Consider the following 17,279-nt stretch of genomic DNA (forward strand, 5'->3'; position numbering starts at 1 on the left):
ATATATATATAGACATCAATGGGAGATTATAAAAATTGCTTTTTGTTACATAATTTGTCTAAGAAATTCAGTTGTCTAAAACATACACAGAAAACGAAGGGCCCATGCCACAACACATCCCTGACAGAGAGTAAACACACATTTTGCATAATGTTTATTTTATTTTTTATAAAATCCTATTTAAAAAAAAAAAATTTAATTGATTTTATATCAATTTAAACTGCACACATGTAGAGTAAAAACATTAATAAAGGGAGAGTTATTACTTTGTTGTATACAAAAAATACATTATTATGTTACAAAATCACATTTTATTGTCTGGGGTCTCTCAACATCCTGGGTGTACATTAAAAATGAGTAACTTAAATGGGTTAATAGATCTTTTCTATGTGAATATATTGTAAAATGTAATTTATTTCTGGGTCAAAGCTTAATTTTCAGCATCATTCCAGTCTTCAGTGTCACATGATCCTTCAGAAATCAATCCAATATGCTGACTTGCTGCTCAAAAACATTTATTATTATTATCAATGTTGAAAACAGATGTGCTGCTTCATATTTTAGTGTACACAATGTGACATGAACAGGTGGCCTACTACTACAGTACAACTACACTCCAGTGCACACCGCCATCTAGTGGCTGAGTAATCATTACATTTGGCTCCTTCTGTTCATTCACTGTTGTCTGACAGTCTCACTGGATTTTATTCCAAACCTCACGTGACCTTTAGATACTGGACAGTGTTTGGTATAGGCCGATAGTAGATTTGCCAATATTCAAAAAGGAAAACATTAATGATGTTTAAAGTCCAGTTTCCACACACCAGAGCTCCTTAAGCGATATTTTTAAATTATCTCAAATATCCTGTTGTGAGTCTCACTGTTGATTTGATTGTTTTATTCTAAATCAGTTGTTGTCAGATCAAGTAGCACATATTGTCATGTTCTGTAAGAATACTTTGCATTTAGTTTGTTACTTTCTCCCCCTAGTGGTTATCTAGGAGTAATTCATTGTGTTCATATATAATTCTTACATTGCTTTCATTGGTTGATTTTATCACATGATACAGTCTGATCAGGAAACACATTAGTAGTTATATTCCATGCGGTCAGCTTGCAGCTCTAGTCACCTTATCCTGTCTCCATTTCTGTTTGTGCCTTGGGAAAGCATCGCTTGTAAGTTATATTTGAATTTATAGTAAATTACATTGATACACATGTGTCATGTAAGACGTTCTGTGATGTTACTTGAATATTTATTTGTTAACATGTGAAAACTGCTATTGTATAGCCTTTCATAGTTTGTTAGTTTAGCTGTTGAGCTGCACATACTATATTTACAAGTTATTTACAGCTATAAGCATATCAGCTGAATGTAAAATATATATGTTACAACTTTGTAGCTTAAGCATCAGCTGTCAAAGCTGTTTATTGATCACTGCACCTGTTTATAGCTTTTTATTTATTTGTTACTATGGCCTATTTACTGTCCTACTTTCTTTTTTCTTTTTTTTTTCTTTTTTTTGATTTATATTGTATTTTGTACTATATTTTGCTTTTTGTATATGGATTGGTTTATTGGTTTATTGATTGTATGTTTATTTATTTCTATGTGTCTCTCTGTGTTGTTGTCGCTGCACTGTTTTGCTTTGTCTTGGCCAGGTCGCAGTTGTAAATGAGAGCTTGTTCTCAACTGATTTTACCTGGTTAAACAAAGGTTAAATAAAAAATAAATAAAAAAGATCACGTTCTTGCATGGTTCAAAATGTGATTGTAATGCATCTAGTATTTTAGTCGGATCCTCCCTGTCTGCCGACGGCATGTGCAGATGGCGTTGAAGTTGATGGCATTATTTTCCCATCACTGTCAGTAGCGTTGCAACTCGAATTTTTTTGTCTTTTTTATCCAGGCCAGTGGCAATCTCATAATTGTCCCATTGTGCATGGAAAAACGCCCAGTTGCTGTGTGTGTCACCTTTCATGTCCATGGGTTCTGGAACCGGGATGCTGTATGTCATGGCTGCTTGCTGCTGATCTGACTTGACTGAACGATTAACTTGATTAACAAATACGTTGTCCGTTTAACGTTACTTGCTTGTTTGGCTTGAGTGGTCTTTGTTGGTTCTGACTTCTGACACCATGTTTCATGTTCATTGATGAGACTTGTGATGGATCAAACACTAGCTTTTATTCCGCTCACTTTCCATTGCACTCCACATGCATCTCAATCTTTTTATACAATATTTCTCGTTGTGTAGCCCCCCTCTTATTATAGCTCACTGTTGCCACCTATTGGCTAACCTATATCGTAACAGTTATTACTAGGATGTTGGAGCATGAACTTCATAATGACTATTTATTTGTGCATTTGTTTGTTTATTTATTTACAAAAAAAGGCCAAGGACACACAAGTGCCTGTAGTTGGAGAATCACCCATGGGTGTCGGTGGTTCCCTTTCGTCAGCAGGGAACTCTGACGCCTCGTCGGGGGAGAAAAAAGGGAATCGCCGGTGCAGCACAGATGTCTCCTTGATACAATTTTTATTTAAGGTGCATAACAATGACTAACGTTTCGATGTAGTTACATCTTCATCAGAGTCCATCGGAGTTCCCCTGACGAATTGGGATCTGAGAGCTTTCAAAAAGAGTTTTTCACAACGAGTCCTCTTCAAGGAAAGAGTCCTCTCTCTGCCGGTGTTACAGCTCTCATCAGCGATCGCCGCTTTCTGCTGCCAGCCGTGCTTGTTTTGAGTAAATCAAAAGCCGTTTTCACGGCTGGTATTGAGTGCCCACACGGGCTTGCAGTTTCCCCGTGAGTGGCCGCGGTGGGTCCCTGTGTGCTTCGGCACGTAAAAGAGAGGTTTTCTCTCATTCCTAAAAGAGCTTTTACGGGCGCCTTGCGTCTTTGTCTACGTGACAAAGATGTCATCTCGCCCATGCGTTTCTGGATGCGGTAGACTTCTGTCACAGGGTGATGGTCACAAATACTGTGTCTCGTGCTTGGGCTTTGCGCACGCAGAGGCAGCATTTGTGAACGAGTCATGTTCTCATTGTGGGAACATGACTTTGGCGGCGCTCCGCTCAAGACTAAGAATCCTTCAGCAGAAACTTGCTGAGGGTGTCCCTTCAATCTACACCCGGTCTAGTTCGTCTGCTGGTTCAGTCCAGTAGGCGGCTACTTCGGTTGTGCCTGTTGGTGAGCGAATGAGGGTTACAGTGCGGAATATCTCGCCAGGTGAAAGATCCTCACGAGGTTCCCACTCCTCAGTAGCGCCGTTGCCATCAGTGCCCCCGTTGGAGCCGCTGGAGCCACCCCGTGCGGTTCCGGTAGTCTCCTTCGGGGCGCCACCTGACAATGCGATGTCTATCGCTGCATCGGAGGGAGAGCGGTCATCCTCAGGTGACGACTCGGCGGGTCTACCCCCTTCGGGTGTGGTGGCTGCGGCCGAGCCGGATCCTGAGTTGGCCGCTATGCTTGCCCGGGCTGCCACGAAGGTCGGAACCCTCCACCGTGTCCCGAACCTTCGCGGCTTGATGATTGGTGTATCGGGGCGGCCCGCGCTGGTTCTCAGCGTCCCGCTCCGGTCCCATTCTTCCCGGAAGTGCATGAGGAGATGACGAAGTCATGGACGGCACCTCTGACTGCCAGACATAGACCGACCCTGGCTGGTGGAGCGGTGAAGGGATACAAGGGAATCCCCCCAGTGGAGCGATCAGTAGCGATGCAGTTGTGTCCGAAGGTCGCTTCCACTTGGCGGGGTGCCCCTTCACTCCCCTCCCGCGCCTGTAGATTATCTTCCGGTCTGACCGCGAAGGCCTACACGGCGTGCGGAGAAGCCGCTTCCGCCCTGCATGCCATGGCGTTGCTTCAGGTTCACCATGTCCTGCCCAGAAAGCGGACTGCTGCTGGTCCGTCTTCTGCGGCCGAGGAACCTCAGACTGCTCGTCGCTGAGGGCACCCTCCTGCCTCCCCCTCTGCTCCTCCACTTGGGCAGCAGTCAAACCCCAGGAGGCGGGGTGCCGGTCGCAAGAGGGCTCCCCCGCCTGCTCAGCCGTCTTCGACCCCCAAGAAGAACACCAGGGGGAAGAAGCGTTCCTGAGACGGGCGACCCGGAGGACCGAACAGCTGCTCTTCAGGAGGGGGACTCTGCTCCTCTCCTTCCCCCGGCGGAGGGCCGGATGGAGAATCCTGTGTTTGTTTTTTCTGTTCCGCCGCCAACCAGCCGGTCGGTGGTACTCAAAACTTAATTAAAAGAGCAGTTTCTTCCTCCTCTGGGTCATTCACGGTTGGGTCTGCTGAACAAGCAGTCTCTCCCGTTAGAGAGTGGGACGGCAGTTTGCGCCACCCTCGGGTCTCGCCACTCTCAGTCCCTTCTCCCCAGCTCTCAGATAGCAGTGGCACCACCTCGGTCACGCCACTCCTGTCTGCCGCCGGGCGGGAAGGCGTCGAGGCCAGCAGCCGCCATCGGGGCCCCCTGCTTACCTCCTCCCCTTCTCTCTCCAGAACACTCTCGGGTCTTCTCTGCCGTCTGTCCCTCGGTGGAAGCAGGTAGGTGTTGTTCAAGTACACACTCAGACCCCGCTCTCGGCCGCTACAATGCCACCGGAGCCGTGTCCCTGCCTTCCGCCTCGCTGCCCCTCCGCGGGTACGCCAGCGGTGCGGGTGGGCTCGTTGCGGCAGTTTCTCGGAGCCTGGCTAGCGCTCCCAAGGCCGTCCCACAGGCTCATTCGCACCATCCGGCTCGGCTATGCAATTCAGTTTGCACGCCGGCCTCCCAAGTTCAGGGGCATCCACTTCACCCCTGTGCGTCCAGTGGATGCTCCTGTCTTGCGGAAAGAGATTGACGCCCTGCTGGCGAAGGACGCGATCAAGCCGGTCCCTCCAGCCGATATGAGGTCAGGGTTTTACATTGTACCCAAGAAAGGCGGTGGGTTACGGCCAATCCTGGACCTGCGTGTATTGAATCGGGCCCTGCACAAGCTCCCGTTCAAGATGCTCACGCAAAAACGCATTTTCGAATGCATCCGTCCCCAGGATTGGTTTGCAGCGATCGACCTGAAGGACGCGTACTTTCATGTCTCGATTCTTCCCCGACACAGACCATTTCTTCGGTTTGCTTTCGAGGTTCGAGCATATCAGTACAAGGTCCTACCCTTCGGGCTGACCCTGTCGCCCCTTGTCTTCTCGCAAGTCGCGGAGGCGGCCATTGTTCCCATGAGAGAGCAAGGCGTTCACATTCTCAACTATCTCGACGACTGGCTCATTCTGGCGCACTCGCGGGATGTGCACGATCACAGGGACATGGTGCTCCGGCACCTCAGTCAGTTGGGGCTTCGGGTCAACTGGGACAAGAGCAAACTCTCCCCTGTGCAGAGGATCTCTTATCTCGGTATGGAACTGGACTCGGTCGCCCAGACTGCGCGCCTCACGGAGGAACGCTTCCAGTCAGTGCTCAACTGCCTCAAGTTTTTTCGAGGCAAGTCAGCGGTCTCACTGAAACAGTTTCAGAGGCTCCTGGGGCATATGGCAGCCGCAGCCGCAGTAACGCCGCTCGGTCTGTTGCATATGAGACCGCTCCAGCACTGGCTTCGCCATCGAGTCCCAAGGTGGGCGTGGCAGAGCGGCACGTTCCGGGTCAAAGTCACCCCGCACTGTCGCCAAACCTTCACCCCTTGGTCGGATCCTGGGTTTCTACGGGCCGGAGTGCCCCTAGTCCAGGTTTCCAGGCATGCTGTGGTTTTCACAGATGCTTCTGCCAAGGGCTGGGGGGCCACGTACAAAGGGCATGCAGTCTCGGGTCTGTGGACGGGGCCCCAGCTGCATTGGCACATCAACTGCCTAGAGTTGCAAGCAGTACGCCTAGCTTTGCGTCGCCTCAAGGGGTTTCTCAGACACAAACACGTACTGGTCCGTACGGACAGCACTGCGACCGTTGCGTACATCTACAGACAAGGTGGTCTACGCTCCCGTCGTATGTCGCGACTCGCCTCCCACCTCCTCCTGTGGAGTCAGAAGCATCTGAGGTCGCTTCGTGCCGTTCATGTCCCCGGGGAGCTCAATCGTGTGGCCGACGAGCTTTCACGTCGGTCCCCCCTTCCGGGAGAATGGCGACTCCATCCCCAGGTGGTCCAGCTGATTTAGCGAATCTTCGGAGCCGCACAGGTAGACCTGTTTGCCTCTCCGGACACGACCCATTGCCAGTGGTATTACTCCCTGACCGAGGGAACTCTCGGCACGGATGCGCTGGCACACAGCTGGCCCCGGGACCTACGCAAATATGCGTTTCCCCCAGTGAGCCTTCTTGCACAGACACTGTGCAAGGTCAGGGAGGACGAGGAGCAGGTCCTTTTGGTGGCCCCGTATTGGCCAACCCAGACTTGGTTCCCAGAACTCATGCTCCTCGCGACAGCCCCTCCTTGGCCGATTCCTCTGAGGAGGGACCTACTTTCTCAGAGAAGGGGCACCCTAGTGCACCCGCGTCCAGACCTTTGGAAACTCCATGTCTGGTCCCTGGACGGGACGCGGAGGTTCTAGATGGCCTGCCACAGGCAGTGGTAGATACCATCTCTTCAGCTAGAGCCCCCTCTACGAGGTGCCTCTATGCTCTGAAGTGGAACATGTTCGTCGGCTCTTCCCACGGGGAGAACCCACGAACTTGCCCGATCAGAGTTGTGCTCTCCTTCCTACAAGAGGGCTTGGAGCAAAGGCTGTCTCCCTCCACCCTCAAAGTGTATGTTGCTGCAATATCCGCACATCACGATGTAGTTGATGATAAGTCCGTGGGGAAGCACGACCTGGTCATCAGATTCCTCAAGGGTGCTAGGAGGTTAAATCCGCCTCGCGATTTGCACCCTGTACCCTCTTGGGACTTGACTTTAGTGCTTCGAGCGCTTCAAAGTCCTCCCTTTGAGCCTTTGCTGACAGTCGAGCTTTATATCCTGTCCATTAAGGGGAATTAATGGACAAGCAGTCTGTGCTCCTGTTAGCATTGGCTTCCTTCAAGAGGGTGGGGGATCTGCAGGCATTTTCGGTCGACGAATCATGCCTAGAGTTCGGGCCTGGCCTTTCTCATGTTGTATTAAGACCCCGGCTCGGATATGTGCCCAAGGTTCCTACCACTCTCTTCGCGGACCAGGTAGTGAACCTGCAGGCGCTGCCCCAGGAGGAGGCAGACCCAGCCCTAGCTTTTCTCTGTCCCGTCCGGGCCCTCCGGGTTTATATAGACAGAACGCAAAGCTTTAGGACCTCAGATCAGCTCTTTGTTTGTTACGGAGGCCAGCAGAAGGGGAAGGCTGTCTCCAAGCAGAGGTTAGCCCACTGGCTAGAGGATGCTATCACCAGGGCTTATGAGTCCCAGGGTGAGCCCTGCCCACCCAGGTTGCGGGCTCATTCCACTAGGAGTGTTGCCGCTTCTTGGGCTCTGGCACAAGGCGCCTCGCTAAGAGACATTTGTAGAGCTGCGGGCTGGGCGACACCGAACACGTTCGCTAGGTTTTATAGCCTACGTGTGGAACTTATTTCCTCCCGAGTACTCGCTACGGCCAGTAATTAGAGGGAATAGGTGTGTCGGCTTGCGACGCCATTCCGTGAGCGGATACGTGCGTCTTTTGCTCCGTTGGTTACCCAGCAAACGGCTAACCTCGTGAGTTCCTCCATCATCCCCTCCGGTGCCAGGCATTGCGGACCGCCGGCACCAGGTCTGCTACCTTCAGTAAGGAGTTGCTAGTAGACTGGGTGCCATTTCCAGTGATCCCTGCGGCGACCCATGATTGCCACGTGCAGTTCAGCCGTGTCTTCCCCTTGACAGACTCGTTCTGTCGTCCCTGTTGAGTACGCTCCTCACTCCTCCGGACTGGGACTACCTTCAAGGACTGCCATATGTTTCACTACCCTACGTGGTTAGTACATGTGTGTATTTGAGGGCCTTCCTATTATTTTCCTTGGGGACGGGCACACTTTCCCAGTGTTATCCAATATCCACTGATTGGGTCTTGCGGAACAGCAGTGTGATTCCCTAGCTAGCTCCCGCAAAATTTTTGGAAACTGCTGCAGGGTAGCTTAGCTGGGCGCTGGAAGGGGCCAGCACCATGGCGTTTTGGTAGGGATCCCAATTTGTCAGGGGAACTCCCCCGACGAGGCGTCGGAGTTCCCTGCTGACGAAAGGGAACGTCTCGGTTACGTATGGTAATCCTTGTTCCCTGAGTCCAGGGAACGGAGACGCCTCGTCCCATCACCATGTTGCTGTACCTTCGCGGAGGACTGGACACTGTTCGGCTCCTCAGCGAAAAGCATTGCGCAATGTTTACTTCCGCCTTTTATACCCGCGCTGGTAGGCGGGCCGCGGAATGCAAATATTGCATGCCAATTCAGTTTCTCTTCATTGGCTCGTTGTTAACTCTCTCGAAGGCAATTGGCTCCCTAGCGTGATCCCAATTCGTCAGGGGAACTCCCCCGACGAGGCGTCTCCGTTCCCTGGACTCAGTGAACGAGGGTTACCATACGTAACCGAGACGTTTCCTACAAAAGTAGAAATATAATATGTTACATTATATAACATTGCTGAATTAAGATATACATCTTTACATATAAGCTACAGTTCCTATGGATATACATTTCGTGAAACAGCGTGTTCAAATAATGACTCAATAGGATTGTGCTGGTCAAAATGGCGTCATTAAAGCATGTATTAGAAAAAAACACCATAATCCCTTCTTATTGCACAAATAAATGCACAAATAAAGGTGCAAATGCCATTCTTAAATGTGATATCAATATTAGTTTCAATAAGTTTACACAATATCACACCAAATGCGACTGCGATTGTGAAACGGTTGAGTCATACAGCTAGTAGTAAGAATGTAATGATCACAGCAACGATATCATACACTATCTAAGCTAAATAATTATAATGATTCAAGCATTTAACATTTAGAAATTAATTACTTGTCAATAACGCACACCATACTGCCCAAATTATAACAATAACAAAGAACAGTCTTCACTGTTCACTGTACAATCTGTTCCAATAAGACGAACACAGATATGAAAGCTTTAGCATAAGTTCTGCTGGGAAGACTCAATTATTACGTCACTTATTGCTTCACTTCTATCCAATCATATTATTATGCTTATCGTATAAAAGCACGGTACTTACACATGTTTGAGTTCGCAGATACTGAAGCGACGATTACCCCCATCCTCCCCACCACCACCAGGATGGTCCCGTCCATACCTCCCAGGAGGGGGGTCGGCTGCGCCCCTGCCTTCATCTTTAGGCAGGAATTGCAGATCCGATACTCTCGGACTATGCACTACGGACGGGGCCTACGCCAAATGACTTTGTAGATTATCAGCTTGCTGAGCTGTCAATAAATGTATGGTTTATTGAAATAACTCTCCCGAGTCTTTCTGGTAGAAATAATACACTGCTTTAGATGCTGTTCCATACTGCCACATGCTGGCGCAGTTGTGTAACTTAGAGAACCTTGTACAGCCTCCCCACAAATATACTTGTTGTATTTGTAATCAGGCAAAGTGCTTTACTTCGTCTTTATCAGTCAATTCAGGTATAGCACACCCAGCTTAGCTACAGGGCGAGTATATGCACAGTCTTTGATGTTTACCTCAGAGGTGCGTACATTACCATCATCACTTGCAATGATTTACATAACACGGCCCACCGGCCACAAGGATCTGGGTAGTTGAAGGTCAACAACCATACCCACTTGTCCCGTTGTGATATTATACATGCACGCTAACAAGGACGCTAAAGACCGCGGTCATTAGTGCATACCTGTCAAGTATCCCGTTTTGGCCGGGAAAGTCCCGTATTTTACCCTTCTTTCCCGCCGTCCTCCCGTATTAGTATTTTCCCGTAAATCTCCCGGTTTTTAACCTGCGTTATTAAAAAAAAAAAAATAGGCTACCCCGGGCCCGGGCAGAGTAAAAAAACAACAACAAAAAAACATTCCTGATCTGAGTCTGTCAGTAGCCTCGCGATAACTGCCACCTGCAGTAGCCTACTACAGGTACTGTAGGTGGCAGTTGTCGCGAGGTTAGTGTGTGAGGTCAGATGATGAGTGACAACCCAGTCTATGGTGACAACGCGGGAAAAAACAGAAAGAAAAAAAAACAGAGACGGATGATGGACGCTACTACAGAGACGGAAGGCATGCACAGTAATGTTCTCTGTACCTATTGTCCTGTGCGTTGTTCATAATAAAGTTCGTAAAAAAGAAAAAGAAAAAAAAGACGGAATTGGGCACTCCTGCCAAAAAACCAAAACCCTCATGTAAATACCGCGAATGCAGTCTGCAACAAATTTGTACAATAACTCACTAAAAGAGTAAAGAAAAGTTATGTGAAATGAAAAGAAAAACTGTAAAAGGAAAGCAATATGAAATGAAAAGAACGTGTGGAATGAAAATAAAATGTAAATGTAAAGACAAGCAATGATAAATGAACAGAAAATAAGCAAAGGCTGCTGCTCGTGGTGGGCGCCGGAAAATTTCCCTTATTTTCAAATCCAAAACTTGACAGGTATGCATTAGTGCGCCCCTTGATGTCAGGGGAGTGTGGTTTACCTACTCATCAACTTGTCCATCACTTTCACCCCATCTAGCGCCATGGACCTGGCTTGTCAGACTTAAAACTCTTCTTTGCCCATGAGTTTTCCAGGCCCTGGAGTATCCACCGGCTTCCTGGCACTGATGGTGTGGTTTTAGTGAGGTCATCAATAAAGGCTCTGATGGGGGGCTGCGGGACGCCAGATCAGGGGGCATCTGCACTCAACTTCTGCTGCCTTAACCAGTATATTCATGGAAGGGTTAATAACTGAGATGGAACACCCATGATCCCCCTTTGAAGCTGGTGCAATTCTGATGCTAAGTTCCCCAAAGTGTCAAGCCTAAAGTTCCCGTAGTCATTTATCTATATCTAGGTTTGTGGTGGCGATCCTGTGTCTCGAGAAGCTTGTGGGGAATGGAGCCATAGTCAATGTTATCAATTATAAATCTAGTCAAATAAACCTTCCACCAGTCTATTCCATTTAACAAAACAGTTTGGAGTAGTACCCATTTCTTTTTGAAGTAAAGAACAAATAACTCCAGGGGCAAAATTAAGTTTTCCAGTTACAGTATCAAATAAATCAAAAGCAGAAAGGGGCACAATACTGTTTTAGGTATTAGCTCAGAATAAAGTTTGGTGAAGCCCAACTTAGTTCCAGTATATTGTGTATTCTTGTCACACTTCTCTTAGCTATGTTTTTTAGCAAAAGAAAAAAAGGAACATACAGTACATTAATTATTGTACAGAGTTGACAAAGAGTGTAAGGAAGAAATTAGCCTGCTTATTGTTTAATTTAACATGAAAAATATCTGAAAATGTCTGATTATGGTTGTGTAAAAACAAGCCAAAAACTCTATACATTAATATTAAAAATTGTATTTTCTGTAAAGCTGCTTTGAAACAATATGTTTTGTGAAAAGCCCTATACAAATAAATGAGAATTGAATGGAACATGTACAACATTACATTCACATTCTTTTTATTTACAATAATAAATGAAGTTGTGTATTTTTTCCCCTATTTCCTCAACAATTTAGCTGCATTGTAATGAAGTAAATGATCTTTGAAAAGCTTGAAAAACACCATGCGTTCTTGATTGATGTATATATTTGTTCAAGCTTGACAACCTTATGCCTTTTGTTTATTTTCAAATATATATTTGTAATTACAGATGGTACACAGATTAAATTGTTCAAAGTAATGCTTATAATAGAGCAAACATGTTGAAACTGCTGAGGCTGTAAAGGGTTTTGATTATTTTACCCACCAGGTACATTGTACTCAGCGGACTATCATTCTTAAAAAAGAAAACAAAATCACAAGCAAAGAGAGTAGTAAGTGTGTTTTAATCTCATATCACCACTGTTGTAGAGATTTTTAAATCAGGCTGTTATGTTATAGAAACACGTCCATTCCAGGTATTTAATTTCTACTTCCTTTAAGTCATCCATGTTAAAATCTGTTTATTTTTTATTTATTTTTTGTTTGTTTTTTAGTTACGTCAAACTTGATGAGGATATAGTCAAAGCTATATCCTATATAGTCACAGTGTCTGAATCGCAAGATCTCAGTTGCAGAAAATATGAGTCATACTCAAAGAAGTGACCATCCACTTTGAAGATAAAGATGTGACATTTAAACGTCTGTTTCTTTGTTTGGATTAAGTTAAGCCATTTGCAGGCTTAAGTTTGTGAATAATGCTCTATTCACTTCTGCACTTTATTTTTCAGTAATAATAGTGTTCTTTTCACCTTGGAAATAACTCAAAAAATAAAAGCATGGGGATCTATGGTAAGAAGCACATGTCCCTGCCACCTGTTCCTTCACTAAATCAACCCACAGGGAGTTTAAATGTCATGTGACATGAACAGGTGATCTACACTGCAGTGCACTACATCTACTGGTCGAACAATCATTAGCTTACATTTGGCTCCTTCATTCACTGTTGTCTGTCAGTATCAGGAGTTTTTATTGCAAACGTCACATGACCTTTAAACACTGGACAGTGTTTGGTATAGGCCTATAGTAGATCTTCCAATATTCAAAAAGGAAAACATTAATGATGTTTCAAAGTCCAGTTTATACCAGACCTGAGCTCTTTTATCTAGATTTTTAAATGATCTAAAATATTGTGTCGTGATTCACACTTATTTGATTGTTTTACTTTGGTGGTTGTCAGAAGAAGTAACACATATGATCAAATTGAAGTGTCACTAACATGTGAATCATCTATTCTAACTGTTCACAGTCAATGTAAGGGTGTGGGCAATGCCTTAGGGGTCTAATGATTAGACACACAACGCTATAATCAAATTGTAGATCAGAAATGAGATGTAGAATATGGAAAACAAACATAAACCAACAACCATTCAGGGGCGCACCTACTAACATACACTTGTCTGTAAATTAGACACCGATTGATAGAAATACTCTATTAACTAATGTATAAAGTATAAACACAAAAAAATAAGTACATTTATATTTTTCCTTCAAATGTGTGTTGTTGAGCTGCAAGTCAATCAATCAGACGAGTTTAAGGGTATAGAGAAGTTTTATTGAGGATTACAGACAGGTGGAAAAACATATGTGTCTTTCTTCCCTCATCTGTTTTTGCTCATTCACTACTCCCATTAAAAAGTTTTGTAATGCTCAAAAAGTGTTAACAGAGTGCTTAAATTCAGTAGACTAGCTGAATCTTGCACATTATAAGAACAATTACACAGAGACATGCATGAAGAAGTGCAGAATATACCATCAACATCAACTTTTTAACATTATGCTAAGGTAAATCATGAGACAGTGGAGATATTCTTGTTGTGTGCTGCTCTTCAAAAAAAAAAAAAAAAAACTTTGTTCCCCTGATTTATGCTCAAATATAATTATGTATAAATCTGTTGTGTTCATGTTCACAGCTTCATTATAGACTTCTCAAACTGTGTTTGTTACAGCACAATAACTGGTTAAAAAACACTGCACATTAACCTCTAACTGAAGAGGTTTTTATTCATTTTTTTAAATTATTTAAATATTATTATTATTTTATTATTTTTTGGGCTTGATTGTTTTATTTTTTCACTTGAAAAACAAAGAAAGACAGAAAATGAGAAGTGAACAGATGATTAGAAAAGTATTGTAAAGCTCTGAGAGGCTCTATTCAGCCAGTCATCTATCAATTAAGTTGGCCTTCATCATAATGAACAGGCCAGCCTTCTGCACACCCCAACACAACGTAACGAGTGGACTTCTTCCCTCTATATTCACATTTTGGGGGTCTCAACCCACTTTTTAATTTGCACGTGATCACAGGAAATTGCTGGCCGCTCTTAAACTTGTCACCGCCCTGATGAGTTCCTCCTGTTTGTGGGTCACAAACTACTTTAATATCTTTTGAATTTGCTTGGATGAAGGTGTTGACATCTTTGCAGCCACCATTATCTCCAGTGATGCCTCTCTTTTTGTTATTCATTTCACTGTTACACTTCTTTACACTCATATCAGGACCCAAATGCTGAATAAGGAATTTTTGATACCGGGGCTTTATATTGTCTGGTTGAGCATGAGTGGAGAACGACACACACAAGACCAGCAGCAGAATCACAGCAGACTGATGAATCTCCATGACCTGCTGAACAATACACACATCAAAACACCTTTACTGACATCTGACTTATAAAGCAGTTTGGTTGTGATTAGTGAAGAAAATATTAAGATAAATGAAATAAAGAGCTGATATACCTTGTTTTCTGAGTAAAGTGATATTAAATGTTCCAACAGTTTTCTTTATTTTCTTCTTCCAAGGCTGTAAAACAATGATAAGCAAATGAATGATCAAAAGCTCAACTACTGTTGAAACTTGCTCCACATCACTTATGTTCTAGAATGAAATTTGACTTAATAAAGCAGTTTGATTGTGATTAGTGAAGACAATACTGATGAGACCCTTCCTTTATTTTTACTTGCACATATCTTCATTTAAATTGACCCAGCTGTGCACATTTTCTACATAGTTGATTCCAATCCCTTTGTTTTCTGTATTTGTGTAAAAGTGTTTTTGACTGTATGTTTCCATCAAGTCCATTCCATAAAGTCAAGACAAACATCTTGTATGTCGTATACTTGCTGATTAAAGTTCTTAACATTTAAAGTCAAGGTAAATCACAAACCCCAGAAAATAATCTTACCCCAGAAAACATTTTCTCAAAGTATGTTGCTTTTTAATACTTATTACTCAATGCTTTGAAGATTATTGATAGACCACCTTTTTCCAAAAATGTTTACAACCCGGTTTACAACCCGGTTACAAAAATGTTTACAACCCGGTGCGGATTGTAACAACCCTGAAAACTTTCGACCCATCTCTAATTTACTCTTTCTTTCTAAATTACTGGAAAAAATTGTTGCTCAGCAGGTACATATTCATCTAACGGATAATAACTTGTTTGAGCAATTTCAGTCTGCTTATCGTCCATATCATAGCACGGAGACAGCTCTTATTAAAGTCACAAATGATTTGTTAATGGCTGCAGATTCGGGACTTTTATCAATACTCGTTCTTCTTGATTTAACCGCAGCATTCGACACTATCTCACATAGCATTTTACTGGAAAGGTTGATTTCTATTGGGATCACTGGTACAACCCATGATTGGTTTAGATCATATCTATCTGGTCGGACTCAGTTTGTGCAGATAAAACAATTTAAATCGCGGATATCTCAGATAACCAGCGGTGTACCTCAAGATCAGTCTTGGGCCCTCTTCTGTTTATCGTATATTTATTGCCTCTAGGACAGATCTTCCGTAAATTTTATATAAATTTTAATTGTTACGCTGACGACACCCAGCTCTATATATCTTCAAAGCCTAGTTCGATATTTCCGTCTTCCTCTCTGTTGCTTTGTCTCTCTGAAATCAAATCATGGTTTACATGCAATTTTCTTAAGGTTAATAGCGCAAAGACTGAAATTTTATTAGTAGGCACTAAAGCAAAACTGCGTAATTGTGAAAGTTTCTCACTTGCTATCGACAACTCTTTTATTTTTCCTTCTTCTCAGGTAAAGAGTCTGGGTGTTGTCCTCGATAGTACTCTGTCTTATGAGGCACATGTTAATAATATTACACGGTCAGCATATTACTATCTGCGAAATATTAATCGTCTCTGACCATCCCTTTCTGTTAATAGTACTGCAGTTCTGGTGCATGCATTAGTTACTTCTCGAATTGACTATTGCAACTCTCTGCTCAGTGGTGTCTCACAGAAACTCATTCACAAACTTCAGATGGTCCAAACTCAACAGCTCGGATCATTACACGAACACCTTTGATTGAGCATATAACTCCGGTATTACAGCATCTTCAATGGCTTCCGATCAAATTCCGTATCCAATTCAAGATTTTACTTTTTACTTATAAGGCTCTTCATGATCTAGCACCTTCATAGCTGAGTGAACTTCTGCATGTGTATTTACCTACTCGATCTCTCAGGTCTTCTGCTTCTGTGACTCTTGTAGTACCATCTGTGCGTTTGACTACGATGGGAAGTCGAGCTTTTAGTTGTATAGCTCCGTCGACTTGGAATACTTTACCACAAGATATACGTAATAGTCTTAGTCTCTCAACTTTTAAATCACGTCTTAAAACTCTTTTTTTTAGATTAGCCTATCCTGATTGATTTTAGTAATGTCGGTGGGCATTGATTTTATGTCTTTACTCTTTATTGTGTTGTTGTTTTTTCCTCTGTTTTATTATGTATTTTATTATTGTAAGGTGTCCTTGAGTGTCCTGAAAGGCGCCCACAAATAAAATGAATTATTATTATTATTATTATTATACATACATGCTACAAATATGTTGAGTGAGCTCATGTGAACTGATACTCACAGGTTGCAGTCTATAGTCTGAGATAGTAAACCTCTGGCCTTTATTACGATGCACCTTCACACAGTCCAAGTGAATGCAGTCAGGCTTGATCTTGGGGTTAGATGAATCTTCAGGATTATCTGCAGATCAGATGTGTATCAGCAGCGTCGGGTGATCTCGGGAGATGATCAAGCAGACGCAGAGACGGGCCATATTTATACACAAGATAAAGCAGAATCATCCATGATGTCCAGGCCATCCAATCATAGTACTCCAAGATCAACCCTACCATATATAGCATATTAAGAAATATAATAGTGAGCGGTTAAATGTTCAAATGTAGTACATGACTTGAGTTTCCGTTTGCGTGTGAGTGTATACGTCTGTTTAAACCTAGTTCTTGTTTTGTCTAGGTGTGTCCATGATGTGCACATAGTATAACGAAAAGAAGTTACACAAGGGCAGTCTTACACAAGAATTATCAAAAGCCTAAGAAAAAAAAATAATATTAAGACTTGGTATCACGACACTGGCTTTAAAATGTCCCGGTCCACTCAGGCTTTGATCCTTAGGCCTTAAGCTCTAGAGCACTTACAAATCAAAATGTGATGTTTGCAGTGAGCAGCCAATCGTGTGAAGAGTTTCAGACTTCTCTTGAAGATTAGGAGATAATAATCAAACGGCAAAAATAATTTAAGCACATTATATCAGCAACAACACTATTGCTGCAGTGAAAGCTTAGGAGAACTGCTAGAAGAAAACAACAGAATGTGTCATTACCAAAGTGAATTAGCCCTTGTGTGGTGTTCATATTTTTGTTATTCAGCCAGTGTTCGTGGGTCTGGTGGACCCGGTGC

The 17,279-nt window shown here is 43.9% G+C and overlaps 2 long non-coding RNA genes across 2 annotated transcripts in view; both read left to right on the forward strand.

Annotated features, from left to right (window-relative positions):
* LOC309476419 overlaps nt 1-13,274 on the forward strand; it is a 45,074-nt gene extending 31,800 nt beyond the window's left edge. Inside the window, exon 2 of the long non-coding RNA XR_014198126.1 lies at nt 13,113-13,274. This is a non-coding gene — a long non-coding RNA (uncharacterized lncRNA). The remainder of the gene's footprint in view (nt 1-13,112) is intronic.
* LOC309476343 overlaps nt 1-17,279 on the forward strand; it is a 216,821-nt gene that overhangs the window by 125,899 nt on the left and 73,643 nt on the right. The window lies entirely within an intron of this gene.

This window comes from Leuciscus leuciscus (genome assembly GCF_965113295.1).
Source record: "Leuciscus leuciscus genome assembly, chromosome: 15".
NCBI lineage: Eukaryota > Metazoa > Chordata > Actinopteri > Cypriniformes > Leuciscidae > Leuciscus > Leuciscus leuciscus.